The 13,555-nt window shown below is 37.9% G+C and overlaps 1 pseudogene; it reads right to left on the bottom strand.

Annotated features, from left to right (window-relative positions):
• Positions 1-1,323: 1,323 nt before the first annotated feature.
• On the bottom strand, positions 1,324-3,445 carry LOC145591965 (putative N-acetyltransferase HLS1-like; annotated as a pseudogene).
• Positions 3,446-13,555: the final 10,110 nt, after the last annotated feature.

The raw sequence follows: 13,555 nt of genomic DNA, 5'->3' as shown, positions 1-13,555 counted from the left end.
CTCAATCACTCACTCACTCTCTTTCCTCTCTCTCCTCGGAGATCTCGCTTTCAATGGCGATTTTTCTCACTTCACTCTCTCTTCCACCTCTCCTTACCTCCATTTTCTCTCTCCTCCTTCCATTGTTGAACCTCCATTCATTTTCAGCCCCTAATTTCACCGCCTAATTATCCCTCCTTATGCTCATTCTAACCCTTAGCTTTTCAAGCCGAATAGCTGCTCCCCATTTGGCGAACCGCTTTATGTGTACGATTTTGATGAAGAAGATGATGCGACGGAGGTTCTGATGCGGCGGGGGTTTATTTCAGCTAGGTATTTGACAGTAATTTCGCTAGATCTTGTCTTTTGATTATATGTTTATTAGTTTTTGGTGTATTGTCGCTAGATCTAGAACAATTTAGTTCCAATTTGGTGAAATTATTGGGTTTTATGTATGAGAATTTAATTTAATTTCAGCTTAGATTTAATCAATATTTACATTTTTCTGTCATACCCAGAAATTATTTAACCTTCCCTTTTGTTTTAATTACGAGTTTTTTGAAACTTCATTCAGTTTTGTATGAAGGTAATGTAGTTATAATCGCTGCCCCTCTTACTGGGACTTTGCAGAATTTCTTGTTGGAGATCGAATTTCGGGTTTTTTTTTTGGCGTGATTAATTGGGTTTTGGGTTTCAGCGCTTCTCCTCGTGAGTCGTGGCATCTTTGGTGATGTTTCTGAGGAAGAATCCATTGCTGCTTACTCAAGCTTTTAACTTGGGTATCAATTTCTTTGACACTTCTCCGTTAGTTCATCTTCCTATTTATTTCATTTCTTTTTAATGTCCCTTTTTGTTTTTCTTCCCAATTTTATTGCTATCTTCAAGCTTAATTGTTGGGATTTTAATTGGTGATATGTATTTGGGGCATCAAATTTTTTTTTTCATAATCCTTTATATTTGTCTTGAAAAATTGAAATTTTGTTCAGGGGTTATAATGGTTTTGATAGAATTAATCAATATTTGATTTCTTGTAATCCAATTGATAGTTTAGGTATCTATTCTATACAATAACTTATTGACTTATTTAATGCACATTGAGTTGTCCTACATTGGATACGTGGAGTGATTATAAGATTATTGATAACTTATACCCACCCGATTGGTTTTAGGGTGGATTGTATTTTTCTGGGTTTTTGATGATCTGTATGATTGATTGTAATTTGCTGGTGTTTGTTTAACAACATGTGGGTTTTGATGATGGTTTGGTTTTCTTATTTATATGTTGTTATTTGATTCATTATTATTCTATTTAATTTTTGGGTTTTGTTGATTCGTTTGATTGTTTGGAGATGGCAAATAAAGTGATAATCTTGGATTTTTGATGGTTTAATTAGGTGGGTGTATATTATTGTATATATTATATTGTTGATTGAATTGTATTAAATTGTCATTTTGAGTGGCTTTCATGCGTAGCTTGCTATTTCTTAGGTTGTTGATGTGTGTTTATGTAGGATTTGTTGACTTGTAGCTATGATCAAGTGAATAAGCTTAGTGGGTCATTTCCAAATGAAATATGTAGTGGAATGAGCCTTAGACTAATGGCAGTTTAATGCAAGGAAAAATAACCTCCCTAGCATGAGTTAAGGTTGCATATAGAAAGGACTGAAGATGATGACTAGACCTTTGAATTTGAAGCTTGTAAACCTCACAGCTATTCCATAAGCTGAAAATTATCCAGGAGCTCAGCTCTGTAGTGTCTGTAAATGTGATCCTTGATATGCAGACCTTCCTAGTCCCTTATCATTGAAATTACATGCCCATGTTCCAAGGCTTAGATTACCTCTAAAGATTGTTTCAATGTCATTTGGTTAAGTCTTTGCATTTGAGCTTATTTATAGAAAGAAACAGCTTGGCTGAGCTGCAACTTCTCTATATTGATATTCCCACTAAGTTTTTTGACAGGTTATTCAATAGGATGAACATATAGAAGTATATGCAAAGAACTCTAAACTTTATAGTGGCATTTTAGGGTAAAGCAGATTTCTAGAAGCAACATTGCTCTCCTCGGTAGCTAGGAATACATACTCTGCACCATTTTTTGCAAGCCATTCTTCAATTGCATTTATCAAGTTGAGGTCCAATTCCCATATGCCTGTAAAACCAAATACGAACAAATTAAAAAAAAGGGTAAACACGCCTAAAAATTCTAGCAGCCTAATATAGCATGAGTAAAGAGCAATGTGCCATGTTATGGAACCATACTATCTGTTTTAAGTGAAGTTAATTCAATCACTATGAAAAAGATGACAAGAAGCCTAAGTCCATTACCTAATACAAAACTTTGGTAATTAGTTATTGAAGACGATTGATAGAAGTGTCTAGCTCATCCACAACATTTGTACTATACTGAACACTAAAATCTTGTGCAACAGGTATTACAGTGATGGTACAACAATTATTAATAATAACAGAGTGGGATTAAGGAAGCACTTGTGTCTTGGAGAGATTTGAAGGCCAAACATGTATCCCATCTTTAAATTTGATCTCCTGAGACCAAACCCGGCTTCTTCTATGCACCCTCGGACTACTCCAACAAACTCCCCAAGCTTAGCACATGCTGAGGATGTTCCATCATGGTGCAATATGACATTCAGTTTTGTTGCAGAAGCCCTATAGTGCAATGCAGGCTGATGAGGTGGATGCAAATATTGCTGACAAGGCTGGAAAAAAAAGCTGGAAAAGGTGCCGAAATATAGCTGAGCTGGAGATCAAGGAAGGAAATAACATCTTTTTTTATGACGGTTGGACAAGTTGTTAGGAAGGAATAATTTAACAGATTAATTTAGTTAATTGTATTTCCTAGCTTTTAAATCATGTTAGAGAGTTGTTGTAAAGTCAATTTGGACATTAGTGCAAGTTGTATCTTATTTTATAATTAATTGAACTTTACATTTATTATTATTGAACATTAATAATAATAATAATTAATGATTTGGCATCATAGCAGATTACCAGGTAGCAGGCCTGCTATATATATATATATATATATATATATATATATATATATATATATATATATATATATATATATATTTTTTTTTTAAATTTGGTTTCAATTGTATTTGTAACGGGCAAACTAAAAGTCCGTTACGAATAACCCGTTATTCGTAATGGGCGGTTTAAATGTTCGTTACGAATAACCCGTTATTCGTAATGGGCAGTGCCCGCTATAAATAACATAGCTTATCCGTAACGGCCGTATTCGTGATGCCCCTTGCCCGTTACAGACGAGCTGTTTTTGCCCGTTACGGATAGCAATTTTTCCACTAGTGACATAATCTATTTCAATTTGCTCAAAGAAAATTAGTAACTTTTGTGACCACCTCTTATAGTTGTTACCATAAAAAGGTTCCAACTTAGAGAGATCGGGAAGGGTCTTGTTCATAATACTATTTGCAATAGACATATTCGTTTTCAAAATTGTTGTAAATAAGAGGGGTCTAAAACAAATAGTCAAAGGAAATAAACAAGTAAAATAGTATAGAGGAAATTCGGTGTGGCGGGATAAATCATTGCATTTGAAAACGAATTCCGGCGCAACCGGGGTGCACAATTGTAATCATCGGCTCGTTCCCTAACGTTACACACCACCTAAGGCACTTTAGAGCAAGAGGTGGAGTCAAAGTAAACTTATGCTCAAAGAACAAATGTGTTTAGCTAATTTTTGTGTATGATGTGTGTCCACAATGAAGAATAACCAAGCTAATTTTATAGGCAAGGATGAAGCTTCAAGAGGATGAATCTAGACATCAAGGGGTGATTGAATTATAAAGAAGTTAATTAAATCACCATAAACAACCACTTTAATGGGAGGTTACAAGAGAATCCAAGAGATGAAGGAAGAACGCCAAAAGATGAATGAATGTAGACATCAAAAAGTCCACTCCACAACCCACTTGTGGGCAATCGTTGTTGGCCACAACCTGCTTGTGGAGTAGGCTGATTTTCTTATATAGAAGACATGAAAAGTCTACTCTACAACCCACTTGTAGGCAAACGTTGTAGGCCACAACTTCCTTGTGGAATAAACTGATAAACAATCAAAAAGCATGGTTTTTCTCTCTTTAATCCAACAAGTATTCTTTCATATTGCTAATAATATAAAACACTAGGAAAAAATAGAAATAACAATCCCAACTTTCATTAACTTTGCTACATTAATCCTAACTTTGGATGCATTATTCTGGAATAATTCGAACTTCGGGGGTTCTTCTTTTTCTTCAATCCCTAACCAATCAACAAAAGTCAATGACCTACTATATCAGGTCACTTGACACGTGTCTAGTCCTGATTGTGCTAAATTTTTTTAATAAATAAATAAATAATAAAAAACAAAAAAAAACAAAAAAATAAAAAAAATTAGTAAAACCTTGCCAACCTCCCTTCCCCCACCGTCCCACCCTAACCTCCACCACCACTGCCCAGTCCGTTGCCCCTCCCCTCGCCGGAACTCCGCGTCTCCCTCCCTCTTGCGTTGCCGTTCCCCCCCCCATTCCCTTATGCAGCCATCGAAATGATAGGAATGGTGTCCTTCGAACAAGTGTATTATTCCGATAGAGGGTTCGAAATTATTAGGAAGCTAATTATTCAGTGAGGTTAAGTGATCGGAATGCCTAGGTGGAGGCCGCTTCCGATCAGTGATATTAATGTATAATTAATATTACAGCTTAATCTTGACTAAACCTTTTGGGTCACACCCAAGCAACTAACGGACCGATGGGACAAATTAATCCGAAAGGAATTAATGAGTCACTCCAGTATTGTGAACAAAGACATCGGATTCCGAGCTTAGAGCGTCGGAACCGAATCTTAAAAGTCGAGCATAAATTTAGGAATTGGTGAGACAGGAAAATGCTTCAAATAACAAGTAAAAACCCTAGCCACGCGAAAGGCTAGGGAAGCACGCCAAATAGAAGTGCGCTACGTGGCAGCCACCAAGTGGCAACGCGCCACGTGGCAACCATCATGGTGGCGGCATGCCACGTGGCGGCGCGCCAAGGTGGCAGCCACCAAGTGGCAACGCGCCACGTGGCAGCGTGCCACATTGGCAATGCCATGTGGCAACGAGCCAGGGACGCGGGTGGCGGGTCATGGACGCGGGCCAAAAGGTGGCGGCCCAACCGAACCCAACTTGGGGCTCAAGGTTGGGTGCCACATGATTAGATCACAATGCACGTGAGTTGCCTTGGGGAGCAAGTGAGGAAGTGGTCCTCACCTAACCATGTGACACTTGTTACTTTGTTATTCCTTGGTTTATTTAACTAAGGATTGAATTCAACATTCTTTCTATGTGGGATCTTTTTGTGAAAAAGTCCCACATTGAAAAATGAGTGGAATTTACAAGGAAGCATTCCTTATAAATAGCCAAGGCATACCTTGGGATTGTTCACTTGAGTAAGGTGTTAGAAAAGGCATCTCCATTGAGAAAACCTTTAAACACATATAATTACTTGAGTTTAGGTCGGGCTTAGCTAACCTCTAATCATTGGACCTTGTCGGGGTCGTGTTGTGGGTGGACTTCCGTTAGAGGTCTTCATCCGAGCGAAGCTAAAAGCTTTCCGAAGTAAGAGCTCTTGTTGAGAGTGAAGCACGCGTCAAAGGTATTAATCTTTCCTTAATTCTTGTTGTTTAAGTTAATTATGCTTTGTGATTATATTAATTATGAGTGTGGTCTTGGCTCGGGTTTTCTTCCGCGGTGAGTTAGACTCATCGAAACCCAACACGAAACCTTAAAATCCTGCCACGAAACCCACAATCACAGCCACAAATCTCCAAAATTGCAGCCACGAAAAAAGGAGGTTTTCGGGGAAGTTTAGGTGTTTTCGAGAGTAGGGGAGGGGATTCAAGGGAGGTTCATGACTAGCCGACATACAGGTGGCCGAATTTCGTGGCTGGGGTCAATTGAGAGGAGATAGAAAATGAAAAGGGGTTTTGTGGTCGGGGCTAATTAGCCAGCGGAAGAAGAGGAAATGGTTGGCGACGGTAATGAGAGGTTTTCTAGGGGAAAACCGGCCCATTTAGGCGGCCGAACGACGTCATGGGGTGGCTGGCTGGTTTCGTGGTCGGTGGCTGGCGTCAAGGTTTTTTAATTTTATTTTGTTTTTTTTAAATTTTGGTATTTTTTTTTAAATTTTATATTTTTTTTATGAATTAATTTTTGACACGTGCCACCTTAACCAATAAAATAAAATGGAAAATTTGAATTTTGGTACCTCAAATATGGGGCTAATTGAATTTTCGCACCGATTTAAAATTTATTTTTAAATTGGTACCTCCAAAAACTCAAAACTGTAGCTTTCAGTACCCCCATCTACAGTCAACTTTTCCGTTAGTGGGTCCCACTTTAACGGCTAGTTTGTTAATTCTCCTCTTGTAAATAACGACTCTGTTCCTTTTTTTCCCCCATTTGATTGTGTTTAAAATTTGGAAAAAATTCTTGGAAAGGAATTGATTTAAACTTAGGGTTCTAGTTCATTGTTGAATTGCGAAGGTTGTGCGAAGATTTTAGACGCAAATCTGAAGCACTGTTGGAGGCGAAAAAAAGAGGTCAGCTTTCATTAATTTTTTATACAATTGCTTAATTTGAAGTTGAATTGAGTTGAATTGTTGTGTACTTGTGGTTCATATGTTATTAAATTGTGATTTGTACTACCAATTGTGGGGAATTATGTTGTTATAATTTAATGATTTGGAAAAATTAGGGTTCTTGATTTGATTTAATTTAGGGAAATGTTGTTTTTTGAAATTAATGTTGCATGTTAGTAATTTATCTGAAATTGGGCTTTTTTGTTGCATGTTTGTTTCAATTTTATTTGCAGAATGGATGAGAATAGGGTGGTTTTCATATTTAAGTACTTGAGGGTAGTTATTGACATTGAAGTAGAAATAGGTAAAGACTGATGGATAAATGCCTAGAGTTTGAAGACCGACTGTGTGAAATGGATGATCCAGTAGAAGGATTTGTAGATATCTTGTTTCCCAAATTTCAGTATATTTATAAAGGGAAATATAGGGATTTAGAAGTTGATGGTGATGTATTCAAAATGATTAAGAGGCTACCTAATAAGGACATCTACACCATTCATGTTGGCACCACTGATGATCCTGGGTTCTTGGTAGACTGTATGTGGGAGTATAAGCAGAAACAAAATGGGAATTGGCCACCCCCTGGCTATCCTCATTTTGGTGCTTAACCACCAGTTTGACAAGGTGTGTGTGAGATTGATGTGTGTAACAGGTGGTTCTGTTGTAGTTGTTGTGTTTTAATCCCTCTAGTTTTAATGCCTCTTTTTTTGCTATTTGCAGGAGTTAAAATGTCCTAGAATACTTCATCTCCCTCAAAACTGAAGAAGTGTAACTGTGGATTTCCACTTGCAAGTCTGACATCTTGAACAAGGGACAATCCAGGGCGCAAGTTCAAGGCTTGCAAATTTTGGGATCCAAACACTAAGACAAGGGGATGCAAATGTTTTGAATGGGGTGACTCAGAGGATGGCACTTATTGGCAAAGGGATGTAATTAACCAGCTGCTGCTTGACAAGAAGTTAATGAAAGCTGAGATGAATTCTTTGCAAAGGGAGATTGATGATCTGGTTGGGCAAAGGAGGTGTTTGCTTAATGAAGTTGACACATTGAAGATTAAATGCAAGGCCTTGTCTGGTGACAGGAAGAAGATGACAAGCAACAATGGCACTTCTGATAGGGTTCACTTGGTTGTATTAGTTGCAATTAGTGTATTTGTTATGGTTTTAGGAATTAGTGTAGTAATTAAACTGGTTTAGGGGAGTTTGAGGGAATCCAGGACATTCTGTTCAAGTATGGTGATGTAATGTTTTTAATTTTAGTTGCTGTTGCTTTCAAGTGAACTTGCTCACAATCAGTTCTGTATGAATTTCAAACATTCTGGGAATTGAAATATATGCTTAATTTGGCACTACAGTTGATTTGTCTACCGAATTAGATTCATATGATATATAAATAAACATAAATATATGTTCAACAATAGGTGACTTAGTACAATTAGTAACTATTAAATATATATGTTCAACACACTGAATACATATTGTTAACTGTCAAATGAAAAGACCCAACAAAGTTCAAACTGAACACTAATTTTTTTTCTTGCTTGTCCTGGTTCCTAGGGTGTTCTTAGCTGTAGTAGTTGTTGATGCCTGGCTGGGCTGCACAGGTATGGTTCTGCTCCTGCAGACTTCCTTGACCTTGTATTTGGTCCTTGTGATGCTGCTGCTGCTCCCTAAGATGGTCTTGCTGCTCCCTGAGATGGTCCTGCTACCCCATGAGATGCTGCTCCTGCTGCTCCTTGTGATGTTGCTGCTGCTTTTGATGCTGCTTTTGCTGCAGCAGCTGCAGCCTTCTTCTTAGCCTCCTCTTGTGGGAATTTTTTATTTGCAATGCTATTAAGACCTACTGATGCCCCAAGAGTAGTCTGCACACATAAAAAAAGTGACAAAAATTAAAAACAGAACCAAAAAATTGTCTGCTGCATATGAACATGGAATAAATTTAGAACTCACCTTGTTTAAAGCTCTTGTTGCTTTTATCCTCCTTTGCTCTACCACCCATGGTGTGTTTACAACAGCCTTGTGTTAGGATGGGAAGAAGGTTATGTCACTTCTGCAGGCACGTTGGAGCATGTTTTGGCATAGTGACCAAACTGAGCACATTTTTGGCATCTCTTTTGCCATTTTTGTGTACTACCCTCTGCTGCCTCAGGTACACCCTCACCCCTTTCCTTCTTTCTTTTTTTGGACTTAGGTCTGCCAGGCATCACTCTCATTGGTGGAGGTAGTGGCTCCCTCAGCTGAACCTTTTCCCAGTGCTTAGGACCTAGCATAGGTTGTATAGGCAGATCATATGCCTCTATATATCTCTCCCTTGTGTAATAGTGGTCCACATACTGTTCAGGGTCACTTCTCTTATCTAGTATGCAAGCAAATCCATGCACACAAGGAAGGCCAGTTAATTGCCAGTGGTAGCATGTGCAGGTTTTGTTTTGTAGGTCAACTGTCACTTGGTCTGCATTTAGGTTGACCTCATAAGTATCATCCCTTGATACTTGCACTATGCAATGCTTAGCCACCCTCTCCATTCTCTTAAACAACTTAGTCACATAAGGCATCACTTTTCCTTCCACCTTTTTCACACCCTTCCATTTGTCATTGTGCCTTATCATTGCATATCTCCTTAACTACTCCATTTGGGTTAGGATTGGTTTATCCCTAGCTTCTCTGATACAAGCATTGAAGGTTTCACACATATTGTTAAGAAGCATGTTAGATTCGCAATTCGTGGAAACGGCATGCCTAGACCAATGTTGGGCAGGGATATTGTCTAGATACTCATATGCATCCTCATTTAGGAACCTAATGGATTCCATTGCAATTTCAAAATCAGCCTACAATATTCCAACAGAAATACAAATAAGTCCAATGATAGAACAAGGACAAAAAGGACACTTACACCATTCAAGATTCATTAACATGCTCATAAACATTCAAGATCAATTCTACATCAACCATAAATGAGAACAAGGACATAACCAGAAATTAGGAACAATATACAAACCAAATCATTAACAAACCAATTTTCAATAAAATCATGAAATTTTAGACTGTATAACAAGGGTAGTTCATTCATACCCAAGTAGCATTCCAAAACAACTCTTTGAATGTGGACCCTGTGAACTGTAGCTTGAAATTGGCCCATATATGCCTCACACAAAACCTCTTCTCAGCAAAGGGCACCACCTCCTCAAAGGCATCAAGCAGACCCTAACACACAAGATCAAAACATATTGGAAATTCACACATAAATCAGAACAAACTTGCACAAAATCAAACTGAAATGATGCTGAACTAACCTTCTGCCTATCTGACATATAAGTAAAGCCACCTCCCATTGCTAAATCATCAAGGCTTTGCTTCAAGCATTCCAAGAACCAGCACCAGGTTTCTTTATTCTCAACCTCTACAGTAGCCCAGGCAAAGGGATAGATACTGTTGTTCCCATCCTTTCCCACAGCCACCAAAATCTGACCAGGGTAAGAGCCTTTCAAATGGCATCCATCCACCCCTATTAGTGGCCTACATCCTTTGAAAAAACCCCTTACTAATGGAGACAAGCACACATACATCCTTAAGAACAAAGGTGGCTCTAGCCTATCCATCTGATCAACCACCACATTCACTATAGTCCCTGGGTTATATTTCTGGACTGCCTTCCCATAATCCCATACTCTGGCATACTGTTCAGAAGCAGACCCATAAATCATGAATTTTTCCCTTTCTCTAGCTAGCCATGCCTTGTAGTACCCAATTTTAATGCCCAAGTCACTTAAAACTTTATCCCTAAAGTTGTTTATCTTCCAACTAGGATTGCTTCTCCACTCTTCAACATATTTCTCAGCTAGGTACTCTGCAGTCACATTTGCATTCATGTTGCTCCTCATACAGTTATGTTCCAATCTAAGATCCTGAATTTTCCAAGCACAATTGTTGAACAGAGGCCTAGCAATCACCTTGTATCTGCACCTCCTAACTTCCTCACTGCAGTTACACATAGGCAGCTTGCTCCTTTTTGAATCCCATTCACAACCACATCTCCTCCTACAGAAAGTGGTTAATTTCTCTTTGTTGTTATGCAGGAAACAGAACTCATATCTATTTTCAATTACATGAGTTCTTAGGGCTTTCCTAAGCACCAAAATGTTGCTGAACTTCTGATTCTTCACTAACATAATTGGTTTCTTGAAATCTGTCTCCTCTCTAAACCATGGATTGTCATCTTCCTCTTCATCAGACCCATGTACACTTCTCAACTCCTCATCAACACTGCCTTCTTCCTTAAGTTCAACCTCAGGCTGCCCAAGATCTTTAACAAGCTGATCCAACTTCTGCTTACTGCCCTGACCTGAAACACCACCAGGCTGCACTATTTCCAAAATCCTTTCCACTTCTCCTAGAATCTTAGCAGTACCATGATCCAACCCCTCATCTTCAGAATCATCCTCTTCCTCCTCTCATGGATTCCAATCTATATCTATATCACTTAAATCCTCACTTGAAGATCTAAAATCAGACTCCTCATCATCAATGAAAAGCTTCTTTTGACACTTACCCTTTCCTTTCCCTTCTAATTTGACTCTCTTGTTTCCCAACCCAACCTCTTCAATCAGCTTCCCTTTCCCTTTATCAAATCTAGGTTTGAGCTTCTCCTTTGACACTCCCACCCTCTTATCACTTCCTGAAGAAAACCTAGGACTCCTCCTAACTATTGGCTCACTGACTGTAGTACCAGTTTCTGTTGGGTTGGATAATTACCACCTGGGGCTCCTCCTTAATACTGAAGTATAAGGCTTTTTTGGAGTGTGTTTAGCAGGGCTTTTTGCTTGAAGTGGGGGTTTGGATACTTTTTTAGTAACTGTAGATTGGGGTGGGATGACCTTAGACAGACTATCTTTGGTCTTAGGTGGGCTCAGCTTTGGGTTTTGACTTGGGCTTTCTATCTGAATTGGATCAGTTTGGTCAAGGTTTTATTTAGATACAGTATAGAATAACTCTAGGTGCCCATCTTTGTGTTTAGCCTCAAGAAACCCCTTTACAACCTCCTTATCCTCTATTTTCTTTTTCCCAGTCATCCATGTGTGTCCCTTCTCTTTGTACCATATAACATATATGTAAGGGACTTCCCACCCCTTGTTCCTAAGCCCTTCAGCATATAAAAATCTCAAGTACTCCACTGTTATTAAGGACAGAGGCACACCCAACCTCATAAACTTGATACTCAGTCCTCTTTCTTTTCTTAAACACAAAACCCCCAAACAGTCTTAGCTTAATGTCAACAGTGTTATCAAGTTGATCCATTTGTGTAATCTACATATTAAGCAATAAATCCATACTAAGAACAATACCCAATACTGTACAAAGCATGTGACAACCTAAACCAATTCATAACACTTAAGCATAAAATACAGTAAGTGCAACAACACAAATACCCTACTACATGCTTCTATAACAATGAATTATAAATCAATCTCAATAAAATGGATAATTTAATCCAAACACAGTAATCTAGGGTTTAGTTAATTATTTTCCAAAAAAGCCCAAACATTTCATCAAAATTGCACAACAAACCATTAATGGACCACTACAAAAAGTTGAAGGAATCATACCTGGTCCTTGTCAGAAGAATCTTCTACTTCTGTCAATGGAGATGACGACTCCAAGATCCAGCCTTTCCTAGTTGCTGATGTGTGGTTCCAGTCAAAACAATCCACGCTTTAGTCAATTGGAGAAGGTACAGTGAAAAAAATTAAAAAGAAAATTAAATCCTTACAATTGACAGGGGAGAGAGAAAGAAATAATGGTTCAGATTCAACAATGGAGTTAATGCATTTGGTTAGGAGCTTTGACTATGGAGGAACAGGGCAGAGAGAGAGAGAGAGAGAGAGAAAGAGAGAGAGAGAGAGAGAGAGAGGGTAAAAAGGAGGGAATTTAATTAGAATTGAAGAGAGAGAAAGGATAAAGGGAGGGAAGTTTAGTATGTGGGACCCACTAACGGAAAAGTTGACAAAATGTAGACGGAGGTACTGAAAGCTACAGTTATGAGTTTTTGGAGGTACCAATTTAAAAATAAATTTTAAATGGGTGCGAAAATTCAATTAGCCCCATATTTGAGGTACCAAAATTCAAATTTTCCAAATAAAATAAAATAAAATAAACTCATTCAACCGGTAACCGGTATTTGGGATTGTAGAAAAAGAAGACCCCCAAAAGTTCGGATTCTTCTAGTATAATTCAAAGTTGGGATTAATCTGCCAAAATTGATGAAAGTTGGGATTATTATTTCTAATTTTTCCATAATATTATTACTCCTTCCATCTCACATTACTTGAACTATAAAATTAGACATTGAGATACATTAAATGGTATATTGCAATGTTTATTGTTCTTCAAAAAAACAAAATTATTACAATGTTTATTGTATATTATTTTTTTTAACGAGAAGAAAAAGGGATTTCATTAATGAAAGATACCCAAATGGCACTTACAAACAATTCCTAGAAAATCTAAAATTCCAATACAAGTACTAATCACCTTAGAACTAGTTACATAGCAGATTTGATCAATGATCGCCTTAATAAAAAAACTTCACCCGAAGCAATACAATATGTGAGTTAGCACTAATTCGGCTTGAGATCCACGGATGAGTATTTTTTTTGAAAAAACTCATATGGCCTTCTAGATACTTTCGGAGACAATGAAACCCTAAATTTTCAATCTTTAGCACACGAACAAACAAAAAAATAAGCCTAATTGAATAAACACCATCATGAAGATGGGATCCAGTTATTGAAAGCAATTGAAAATTTTTTTTAGGGCTTACTACCGGTAAAAATACTGGTGGAAGCCCTTACAAAAATTTACAATTGAGATCAGAAGAAAAGAGATGAACGAGAAAGAGAAAAAAGGAGAAGAGTGAAGGAAGACCTTTAAAA

Source organism: Chenopodium album, chromosome 18 (assembly GCF_948465745.1).
Source record: "Chenopodium album chromosome 18, dcCheAlbu1.1, whole genome shotgun sequence".
Lineage (NCBI taxonomy): Eukaryota > Viridiplantae > Streptophyta > Magnoliopsida > Caryophyllales > Amaranthaceae > Chenopodium > Chenopodium album.
Note: the sequence above shows the minus strand (reverse complement) of the source record. Positions and strands in the feature narration are given on the sequence as shown.